The sequence below is a fragment of the Ornithorhynchus anatinus genome, chromosome 1 (genome assembly GCF_004115215.2).
Source record: "Ornithorhynchus anatinus isolate Pmale09 chromosome 1, mOrnAna1.pri.v4, whole genome shotgun sequence".
NCBI lineage: Eukaryota > Metazoa > Chordata > Mammalia > Monotremata > Ornithorhynchidae > Ornithorhynchus > Ornithorhynchus anatinus.
This window is the reverse complement of record NC_041728.1, coordinates 122,962,274-122,974,036: the sequence shown is the minus strand read 5'-3', so window position 1 is coordinate 122,974,036 and position 11,763 is coordinate 122,962,274. Positions and strand designations below refer to the sequence as shown.

The following is an 11,763-nucleotide window of genomic DNA, read 5'->3' as shown; positions in this document are numbered from 1 at the left end:
TCCTCCTCCTCCTCCTCCTCCCCCCCGCCCCTCCCCCCCACCCCCACCCCAACCCCTGGATAAACCCGACGACAATCCGAAGAGGCCACCGGCCACCGCAGAGGACGAGCCCAAGGTTCCCGGCTCCGGCCTCGCCTGGAGGGAGGAGGAGGAGGAGGAGGACAACAAAAGCCAGGAGCGAGCTTGGCGCAAATTCAGGCGGGCACGGAGTCCGAGGCTGGGGGAAGCTCGAGTCCACCTTGGGCGGCACCACCCACCCCCAGCCCACCCCCTGCCCACCCCCTGCCCGCCCCCTGCCCGCCCAGGACGGGCCAAGGCCCCAGAGATGGACTGAACCCAGCTGCGGAGCCGGAGGCCACCACGGCCCGGGCTGTGGCCACCGGAGGATCCGGACAATTTCACAGCGATCCGCGCAACCCTCGGGGTCTGCAGCTCCCGCCCCCAGCCCAGCCGCCCCCCTGCAGCCCCCCACCCCCAGGCTCGGGGCGGAGGGAGCTATTTGGGGAGAGGTTCGGCCCGGAAAGCCCCCAGGAGGGGCGGGGGGCGGGGGGGGATTCTGCCTCCTCTCGAGGCTTTGACTTCTTTTTCGGCTCCCTTTTCAGCACGGGGCCCGACCTTCAGCCGGAGAGTCCGGGTGTTGGGTCCAGAAGAAGGAAAAAGGCCGGGAAGGGACGCGGCTAGAGCACCGGCAGAAGACCCCCCTCCACCAAAAAGGGGGGTGGGGGAGAGAAAGATAGGAGAGATGTAAAGAGAGATAGAAAGAAAAAGAGAGAAACGGAGAGAGAGGAAAGATAGGAGAGAGCTAGAGAGAAAAAGAGAGGAGAGAAATAAAGGAGGGGAGAAAAGATAGAGAGAAAAAGAGAGGAGAAAGATAGAAGAGAGAGAGAGAGAAAAGGAGAGAGAGAGGAAAGATAGGAGAGAGAAAAGAGAGATAGAGAGAAAAGAGAGGGAGAGGAAAGATAGGGAGAAAAGAGGAGAGAAAGATAGGAGAGGAAAAAAAGACGTAGAAAAAGAAAGGAGAAAGATAGAAGAGAGATTGATGGAAAAAGAGAGAGAGGAGAGAAAGATAGAAGAGAGATGGAGGGAAAAAGAGACAGGAGAGAAATATAGGGCAGGAAAAAAGATAGAAAAAGGAGAAAGATGGAAGAGAGAGCTAGAGAGGAAAAGAGAGAGAGGAGAGAAAGATAGGAGAGAGACAGAGAGAAAGAGAGAGGAAAGAAAGAAAGGAGAGAAAGAGAAAGGGGAGAAAGGAGACCGAGGAGAAAGAATAATAATTACGGTATTGTTAAGCGCTTACTTTGTGCCAGTCACTGTACTAAGCGAGAGATAGAGAGAGGAAAAGAGAGACATGGGGTGGGGGGTGGGGGTGTCCAACTTTATTGTTAGGTTGGTGACTGCCTGCATCTGGTGCGTCTTTATTCTTTATGACAACTGCAAGGATGAGGCGTCCGGCGGGAGAAGTTGATGATGTTGCGGGGGCGGGGCCGGGGGCGGGGAGGGGGGTGCGGAGAGAGGGGCGAGGGGTCGGGACGAGCAGAAGTGGGCTGGGGAGGCTGCGGAGGCTGCGGAGGCTGGGGAGGCTGGGGAGGCCGGTGTGCGGGGAGGCTGGGGTGGGCGGGGTCTCCGGGCCCGGGGCTTCTCCTTCGGGGACCGGGGCCGCGCCACCTGCAGAGGCCGAGCGGGGGGTGGATAGAGGCCGGTCGGGGGAGGCCGGAGGCCAGCCGGGAGGAAGGGGCCGGAGGGGGAGGCCGGGGGTCTGGGGGAGCAAGGCAGGGCTTCTCCCCCCCGCCGGACGTGGCGTCAGGCCACCCGCGCTGCCAATCACTGAGGGGACTCAGCCCCCTCCACTGAGACCCCAACCACTACCACCACCTCCTCCTTCTCCCCTTCTCCCATTCCTTCTCCTCCTCCTCTCCCTCTCTTTCACCCCTTCCTCCTCCCTCCTCTTCTTTTTTCTCCCCCTTTTCTTCTTCTTCTCCCCCTCCTCCTCCCTCCTCTTCTTCTTCCTCCTCCTCCCTCCTCCTCCTGCCTCCTCCTCTTCTTACTCCCCTTTTCTTCTCTTACTCCCTCCTCCCCCTCCCTCCTCTTCTCCTTCTTCCTCCTCCTCCCTCCTCCTCCTCTTCTTCCTCCCCTTTTCTTCTCTTACTCCCTCCTCCCCCTCCCTCCTCCTTCTTTTCCTCTCTTTCTCCCCTTCCTCTTCCTCCCATTTCCTCCTCCTCCCTCCTCCTCTTCTTCGTCCCCCTTTTCTTCTCCTTCAACCTCCTCCTTTTTCCTCCTCTTCTTCCTCCCCCTTTTCTTCTCCTTCTCCCTCCTCCTCCTTCCTTCTCCTCCTCTTCCTCTCTTTTTCCCCTTCCTCCTCCTCTCTCTTCTTCCTCCCCTTTTTCTTCTCCCTCCTTCCTCCTCCTTCTCGTCTTCCTCTCTTTTTCCCCTTCCTCCTCCTCCTCCCTCCTCCTCTTCTTCCTCCCCCTTTCTTCTCTCTCCTCCTTCCCCCCTCCTCCTCTTCCTCTCTTTCTCCCCTTTCTCCTCCTTCTCCCTCCTCCTCTTCCTCCTCTCCTCCTCCCCCCCCCACCCGCCCCCACCCCCATCCCTCCCCTATCTCTCTTTTGCCTCTGGCTCCTTTCAGCCTCCGGTTCATCAACGCGGCTTTCGCGGGGGAAAACGCCGTGTTGGAGCCGAGCTCTTTGCCAAAGGACACGTTCGCCCCCGAGACGTGGAGGGGGGGATCTTTGGTCGCCGAAGCTGTTAGGCTTTCCCTAACAACGGTTTTTATGTATTTATATGGATGTCTATTTCTATTGATGTCTGGTTCCCCCACCCTCTTGACTGTGAGCTCGTTGCGGCCAGGGATGGTCCTTCTTTATTGCCGCACTGTACTTTCTCAAGCGCTTAGTACAGTGCTCTGCTCGCAGTAAGCGCTCCATAAATACGATCGAATGAATGCGTGAATGAACCGTTAGGAGCCCCATGGTGGGAGCTCCGACCATTTCCCTCTTTCTCAGATTTGAGAGGCTGCAGTTTGCCCGTGGGCGACAAACTGGCCCTGCCAGGGCAGCTGCACACCCCGCTGCCAAGGGTCGCCTTTCAGAGCTCTTTTTTGCCTAAAAACTCTCAACACCCCTCACCCACCCCACCCCCAAACCCTGAGAGTCGCCGGCAACGGAGGCCTCTGAAACAGAGGGGCGGCTTTAATCCATAAAACCCTCGGGGAACGGAGCTTTTCCTGATGTCAGGGCTCATTTCCCAATTCCCATCCTAATCAATCCGCTCCGGGAAAGGACGCCTCTTAAGCATCAACATCATCACCGCCGCTGGGACGAAATTGGAAGATTTCCGTGCAGGGTTGGTTGGTGGGTTTATCCCACGCCTCTGATGGGAAGGTGCCAGCTCGGAATTGCCAATTGCTGGTGCCAGCGGCGCTGGACTCCAACTTCTGCAAAGGGCGAGAAATACCCTCCTCTCAAGGGTTCAGTTTTGCCCTTCCCTGTGCCCCTAAACGACCCTACGGTGATGCGAACGAATAATGAGATGGGAAATACAGCCTTTCTGGGCAGCCTTTGAGTTGCTTAATCTGAAACGCCCTTATCAGCAGACCCCGGAGCAGCTGCGGATTGGCTAAACAGTTCAGCATCAATCCAACTTCTTGTCCCTTCTCAAAATTGCAGAAAACACAGCTGCATTCAGAGTCAGCATGCCACAGCCCCACCCCCCGCCCCACCCCACCAGACTCATCCTTGAGCAAGGCCATTATGTACTCCAGGCCAAGGTTATGAGAGATATAGTTCACCCAATAATAACAAAAATAATAATTTTTATTGTTGTTATTAATAAATTGGTCACTCATTCGATCAAACTTATTGAGAGCTTACTGTGAGTAGAATGTTATATTAAGCTCCTGGGAGAGTGCAATACAACAATAAAAAGACACATTCCCTGCCCACAATAACTACAGATATATGCATGTGTTGTACGGCTAGGAGTGGGGACAATTAAAGGGAGCAAGTCAGGGTGATGCAGAAGGGAGTGGGAGAAGAGATAGGAAAGGGGGACTTAGGGAGGGCCTTTAGAAGGAAATGTGCCTTCAACAAGGTTATGAAGGGGAGGAGAGAAATTGTCTGTCAGTTTTGAGGAGGGAGAGTGTTCCAAGCCAGACTCTAAACCAGGATGAGGGATTGGTGGCTTGATAGACAAGATCGAGGTACAGTGAGAAGGCTAGCATTAGAGGAACAAAGTGTGCAGGCTGGGTTGTAATAGGAAAGTAGTGAGGTAAGGTAGGAGGGGGCAAGGTGATCGAGTGATTTAAAGCCAATGATAAGGAGTTTTTGTCAAATGTGGAGGTGGATGGGGCAACCACTGGAGTTTCTTGAGAAGTGAAGAAATATGTCTTGAATGCTTTTTGAAGAAAAATGACTCGAGCAGCAGAGCAAAGTATGGACGGGAGTGGGAAAAGACAGGAGGCTGGGAGGTCAGCAAGGAGGCTGATACAGTAATCCAGGCAGGATAGGATAAATGACTGCATTAATGTGATAGCAGTTTGGATGGAGAGGAAAGAACAGATTTCAGTGATGTTGTAAAGGTGGAACAGACAGGATTTAGTGATGGATTGAATATGTTGATTGAATGAGAGAGAAGATTCAAGGATAACACCAAGGTTAAGGGCTTGTGAGACTGGAAGGATGGTGGTGCTGTCTACAGTAATGGGAAAATCAGGGGCAGGACAGGGTTTAGGTGGGAAGACAACAAGTTCTGTTTTAGACCTGTAAAGTTTGAAGTGACAGGAGGACATCCAAGTTGAGATGTCTTGAAGGCAGGAGGAAATGTGAGTCTGCAGAGAGGGAGAGAGATCAGGGCTGAAGACTATAATAGTAATAATAATAATGATTATGGTATTTGTTAAATGCTTACTATGTGCCAAGCACTGTTCTAAGAGCTGGATTGTACACAGGCAAAATGGGTTGGACACCATCCCTGTCCTACATGGGGCTCACAGTTTCAATCACCATTTTACAAATGAGTGAACTGAGGTCCAAAGAAGTGAAATAACTTGCCCAGGGTCATGCAGCAGACAAGTGGCAGAGTCAGGATTAGAACCCATGACCTTCTGACGCCCAGGCCTGGGCTATGTTCACTATGCCTTTCTGCATCATTTGCATAGAGGTGGTAATTGAAGCCATGTGAGACAATGAGAGCTCCAAGAGAGTGCATGTAGGTGGAGAATCGAAGTGGACCCAATACTGATCCTTGAGGGACACCCACAGTAGGTAGGAAGCAGAGGAGAAGCCTATGAAAGAGACTGAGAATGAGCAGCCAGAGAGATAAAAGGAGAATCAGGAGAGGATGGCATCAGTGATGCCAAGGTTGGGTAATATTTCCAGGAGAAGAGGAAGACATTGTTGAATACAGCTGAGAAGTAGAGGTGGATTAGGAGTAGAGGCCATTGGATTTGGCAAGGAGATCAATTTTGGCCTTTGAGGGCAGTTTCTGTTGAGTAAAGGGGACAGAGCCAGATTGGAGGGGTTCAAGGAGAGCATTGGCAGAGAGGAATTTGAGAAAGCAGATGTAGACAACTCCATGAAGGAATCTGAAGAAAAATCATAGGAGGGAGATGGGGCAATAACTGGAGGGAGCCGTAGGCTCAAGGGAGGTTTTTTTTTTAAGGATAGGGGAAATATGGACATGTTTTTTGAAAGTAGAGGAGAAGAAGCCAATGGAGAGCAAAGGTATGAAGGAATGGGTTTTTAAGCTCTTACTATGTGTCAAGCATCCTTCTAAGCACTGGAGTAGATACAAGATAAACAGGTCAGACACAGTCTCTATTCCACATGGGGCTCACAGTCTAAGTAGGAGGGAGAACAGGTATTCAAACCCCATTTTACGGTTGAGGTTACTGAGGCTCAGAAAGGTTAAGTGAGTTTCCCAAGGTTACATATAGAAGGCAAGTGGTGGGTTTGGAATTAAAACTCAGGTCCTCTAGCTCCCTGGACAATGCTCTTTCCATTAGTTCATGCTACTTCCCAAAGTGCAGTTAGTTTCCTATTTCCTCTTTCCCTTCCACCTCGGCAATTTCTTCATTCAAATTAGCCTCCCAGTTTCTTTCTGTTAAAACTACAGAGGCTGTCAGCTCCCTCCTCAACTGCTAAGGCAGCTCTGGCATTCTGGTCATGACACTGTAGGGAAGCAGTATTTGTTTGTATATATTTTTATTACCCTACTTATTTTGTTAATGAAGTGTACATCCCCTTGATTCTGTTTATCGTAATTATGTTGTCTTGTTTTTGCCCGTCTGTCTCCCCTGATTAGACTGTGAGCCCGTCATTGGTCAGGGATTGTCTCTATCTGTTGCCCAATTGTACATTCCAAGCACTTAATACAGTGTTCTGCACATAGTAAGCGCTCAATAAATACTATTGAATGAATGAATGAATGAATGAATGAATGAAGCAGGAAGTGGTGTGAGCAAGGCCAGGGAAGATGGGATGTAGGCTCAGATGAAGTATTCCTGTGCTCCTGGCACTGTCTCCTAAAGTCAGAACCAGAACTTCTAATTCCCAATAAAGTGCTATTATTACAATATACTCTGCCATGTCATCCTAAATAAGAAGAGCAACCAACGTCAAGTGCACCAAAAGCACAAACCAGTCAGTCAAACAGTCAATCGTATTTAGTGAGCGCTTACTGAGTGCAGAACTCTGTGATTGGTAGAGCACAATATAACATCTAGCTTACCACTTCCTCTCTTTTTCTCCCCTGGCTCTTCTCTTCAACACACCAGGAAATGGGACTCTGTTGAGGGATGGAAGGGGCAAAGAGAGGAGTTGGAAAGGACTTCCCATACAAAAAAATCTGCTTCTTAAATCAGCCCCTGTCTGACTGAAAAAACAAAGGTTGGCCCTTGTCTAGGAGCCAGGGCTGGTTTCAAATGGTAAATGAAGAAAGCTATTGCCTCAGGGCACAGTACCAGAAGAATTAGTCAGTCAATTGTATTTATTCCCATTTCCCCCAGGCCCCCAGACTGTAAACCCATTGTGGGCAGGGAATGTGTATGTTTATTGTTGTATGGTTGTATTGTACTCTCCCAAGCACTTAGTACAATGTTCTGCACACCTCTGGCCTGGAATGCCCTCCCTCCTCACATCACCAAACTAGCACACTTCCTTCCTTCAAAGTCTAACTGAAAGCTCACTGCCTCCAGGAGGTCTTCCCAGACTGAACCCCCCTTTTCCTCTGCTTCTCCTCCCCTCCCCATCGCCCCGACTCCCTCCCCCTGGTTTATCCCCCCCCCCACAACACCCCACTGCACTTGTGTATATATGAGTATATTTATTATTCTATTCATTTCATTAACGAAGTGCATATATCTATAATTCTATTTATATTGATGTTATTAATGTCTGTTTATTTGCTTTGCTTTGTTGTCTGCCTCCCCCGCCCCCCACAGACTGTGAGCCCTTTGTTCGGTAGGGAGTGTCTCTGTCTGTTGCCAAATTGTACTATCCAAATGTTTAGTACAGTGTTCTACACACAGTAAGTGCTCAATAAATATGAATGAATGAAGGAAGGAATTAAAAAATACGACAATGAATGAATGAATGAAGTGAATTTGTTGAGCATTTACTGTGCACAGAGCACTGTACTAAGCCATTGGAAGAGTATAATATAACAGTATAACAGACGCATTCCCTGCTCAAAAAGACTTTCAACTCTAGAGGTAGAGACAGACATTAATATAAATAAATAAAATTACAGATATGTACATAAGTGCTGTGAGGTTGGGAGGGGGGATGAATTAAAGGGAGCAAGTCAGGGCGATGCATGTCAGGGCAGTGTAGAAGGGAGTGGGAGAAAAGGAAAGGAGGGCTTATTCAGAGAAGGCTTTTAGAGAAAATGCACCTTCAATAAGGCTTTGGAGAGGGGGAAAGCAATTGTCTGTCAGATATGAGCAGGGAGGCATTCCAGGCCAGAGGCAGAATGTTGGTGAGAGGTCAGTGATGAAATAAAAGAGATTGAGGTACAGTGACAAAATTAACATTAGAGGAGCAAAGTGTGCAGGCTGGGTTGTAATAGGAGAAAAGAGAGGTGAGGTAGGAGGGGACAAGGTGATTGACTGCTTTAAAGCCAGTTGTAAGGAGTTTCTGTTTAATGGAGAGGTGGATGGGTAACCATCGAGGTTCTTGAGCAGTGAGGAAACCTGGACTGAACATTTCTGAAGAAAATGATCCAGGCAGCTGAGTGAATTATGGACTGGTGTGGTGAGAGACGGGAGGATGGGAGGTCAGCAGGAATCAGGTGGGATAGGATAAGTGCTTATGTTAATGTGGTAGCAGTTTGGATGGAGAGGGACAGTAGTTGGGATGGCAGCACAGAAGATGCTGGGTTAGGGTGGAGGCGGTGGCAACTAAGGCACAATATCAGAGAGGATGGGTGCGGCAGTGCCAAGCCTCACAAAGGTGGTGGCAGTTAAAACACTGAAATGAAATCTTTGAAAATGTCAAATGACATTAGAGTTTAGACTGGCACCTCTCTTGGTTGCACCTGGAGACTTTTCAGTACTCTATCAGTCTTGACTATGGGAGGGAGAGTCAAGCAGAGGCCTATCCATTCCATTCCTAGCCTGGGCAGTGGCTAGCAAGTGGAAGGCAATCTGCTACAAGTCAAAACTCATTTGTGCTGGGCATGGGAGAGAGTCGAAGGTGGAGACACAAGTTTACTGTATGGAAGGAGGCAATGGTAAACCACTTCCATATTTTTAATGATAATAATAATAATAATAATAATAATAATAATGATGGTATTTGTTAAGTGCTTACTATATGTGAAACACTGTTCTAAGCACTGGGGTAGATGCAAGGCAATCACGTTGTCCCATGTGCGGCTCATGGTCTTCATCCCCATTTTACAGATGAGACACAGAGAAGTGAAGTGACTTGCCCACAGTCACACAGCTGACCAGTGGCGGAGCGGGGATTAGAATCCTTGACCTCTGACTCCCAACCCTGGGCTCTTTCCACTAAGTCATATTGCTTCTCACAGAACAATTGCAGATGGAGTGTTCTAAGAGAGATGTGTCCATGGTTTTGCTATGGGTCAGAGACGACTCGGCAGCATAAGATGAGTTTGTATTGGGCTGTAGTGCACTAAGACTATCAATCTTGGGTGGGAGCTGGGTGATTCCAAAGATCCAATCACATCTCCTCTTTGAGACTGGAGGCTGGCAAAGACACTGCAGAGAAAGAAAGGGAAAATATTTCCCAAGAGGCCAAGGGATTGAATTAATCAGTCTAGTATTTATTGAGCACCTGTGCACAGAGCCCTGTAGTAAGTACTTGGGAGAGTATAGTAGAGTTAGTAAACATGATTCCTTAACTCAAATGACAGTCTAGTAGGAAAGACACTAAAATAATTTACAAAGAGGAGGAAAAAGGAAAAGGAGCGACGTCCCTGAGGTAGTGCTAAATATGATATATATGTAAGATATGTTCATGACTTGCAGGGCTGTACAACCGCCACCTTTTTGCCAGGCCCTCATGTCGTTTGTGATGTCCTCACTGGAAAGTAGTTTGGCTTAGTATAAAGAGCCTGAGTCTGGGAGTCAGCAGACCTGGGTTCTAATCCCAGCTCTGCCACATGTCTGCCATGTGAGCTTTAGACTGTGAGCTCGTTGTGGGCAGGGATTGTCACTGTTTACTGTTGTATTATACTTTCCCAGGTGCTTAGTACAGTGCTCTGCACACAGACAGCACTTAATAAATACGATTGACTGACTGAATGAATGAATGAATGAATGTGACCTTGGGCAAGTCTCTGTGCCTCAAATACCTAATCTGTAAAATGGAGATTTAGACTATGAGCCCCACATGGGACAACTTGACTGGATTGTACTTAGTCCACTGCTTAGTTCAGTGCTGGCATATAGTAGGAACTTAACAAATACCATTAAAAAATATGATAATCTTGTATCTACCCTAGTGGTTGGTACATAGTTAAAATTTAATGAACACCACCAAGTCAGACATGTGTCTTCATTGAGGAGGATGGGTGGTTGGTATGTAGTCAAAATTTAATGAACACCACCAAGTTACACATATGTCTTCATTGAGGAGGATGGGGAGGGGAAGGAGGAAGAGAGAGAGAGAGAGAGAGAGGGCCCTGCTGTAAGCTCCAGAAACTCCTGTTCTACCTCTCTGAAAGAGATCCGAGGGGTGGGGAGGTAAACCTGTTCCTCAGAGATATCCAGGTTCCGCTCACAGTAACATTCTCCTCCATCTTCCTGAGCCTAGCAGCTGGTCCTCAGGGAAAACATTCCCTCTGGTGGGGCAGGCAGGGGGAGTCCCTGTCCAGAGCCTCTGAATAGGCTATGTCTAAGAGGTGGGGGACCTGAAGGGGAGGGTCTAGCCAAAAGAAATTTGGAACAGGGTCTTGGGAGTCAGAGGTCGTGGGTTCTAATCCTTGCTCTGCCACTTGTCTGCTCTGTGACCTTCGGCAAGTTATTTAACTTCTCTGTGCCTCAGTTACCTCCTCTGCAAAGATGGGGATTAAAAAAATGTGAGCCCCATGTGGGACAATCTGATTACCCTGCATAATAATGTTGGTATTTGTTAAGCACTTACTATGTGCAGAGCACTGTTCTAAGCGCTGGGGTAGACACAGGGGAATCAGGTTGTCACACGTGGGGCTCACAGTCCTAATCCCCATTTTACAGATGAGTAACTGAGGCACAGAGAAGTTAAGTGACTTGCCCACAGTCACACAGCTGACAAGTGGCAGAGCTGGGATTCGAACTCATGACCTCTGACTCCAAAGCCCGTGCTCTTTCCACTGAGTCACGCTGCTTCTCATCTGCATCTACCACAGTGCTTAGAACAGTGCTCTGCACATAGTAAGCATTTAACAAATACCATAATTTTTCCCTCAATTAGACTGTGAGCCTGTCACTGGGCAGGGATTGTCTCTATCTGTTGCTGAATTGTACATTCCAAGCGCTTAGCACAGTGCTCTGCACATAGTAAGCGTTCAATAAATACTATTGAATGAATAAATGAATGACAAGATCTTGTCCCGCTCTCTTCACAATCTATCAGTCAGTAGGGTTTACGGAGCATGGAGCACCTATGGTACTAAGTTCTTCAGGACACGCATATACACACAGTTGTCTTACGTATTCAAAGCCACTACTGAAGGTAAACTTCAGCTATGAGTGCATGTGACTGAAAAGGTCGATGCAGGCCTCTCATTCTTTATGAAGTTTCTGCTCTAAAATAACCTCTCTTTGCTCGATCGTAGTATGCCATACTTGTCAGTCCTCAGCCACTGACTCACATTTTTCAGCTGGGATGCAGCATCCGCTCAAGCTTTGGGTCTTTACAATGTTTTCTCTACCCTTCTTGTTCTTCCCAAATTCAGCTCTCCATTCAGAAGCTATTTGATTACTCTGCACTCATTCATTCTCCTCATACATCTCACCCAGTGAAGCTGGGTTAAGGAAAGGATACCAATGTTGTCAGAAAACTGGCTCTTCCAAAACTTCATTTTTTGTCATCTTGTCTGGACATTTGCTATTGAATATGGCCAGGGTATTGTCTGTTTATTTGAATTAATGTCTTTCTCCCCCACTGCCCCAGACTGTAAGCTCGTTTTCGGCAGAGCAGGTCACTCTTTACTGTATTGTACTTTCCCAAGCACTTAGTACAGTGCTCTGCACAAAGTAAGTGCTTAATAAATAAGATTGAAGGAATCGAAGGAAGAGAGCTTATTGGGTTCCTTAAAGAT

The 11,763-nt window shown here is 48.4% G+C and overlaps 1 non-coding gene across 1 annotated transcript; it reads left to right on the top strand.

Moving 5' to 3' along the window:
* The first annotated feature begins 8,511 nt into the window (after positions 1-8,511).
* Positions 8,512-8,649, top strand: LOC114815618. The gene has a single exon (XR_003763416.1). It is a non-coding gene; the product is annotated as a small nucleolar RNA SNORA7 (small nucleolar RNA).
* The last annotated feature ends 3,114 nt before the right edge of the window (positions 8,650-11,763 follow it).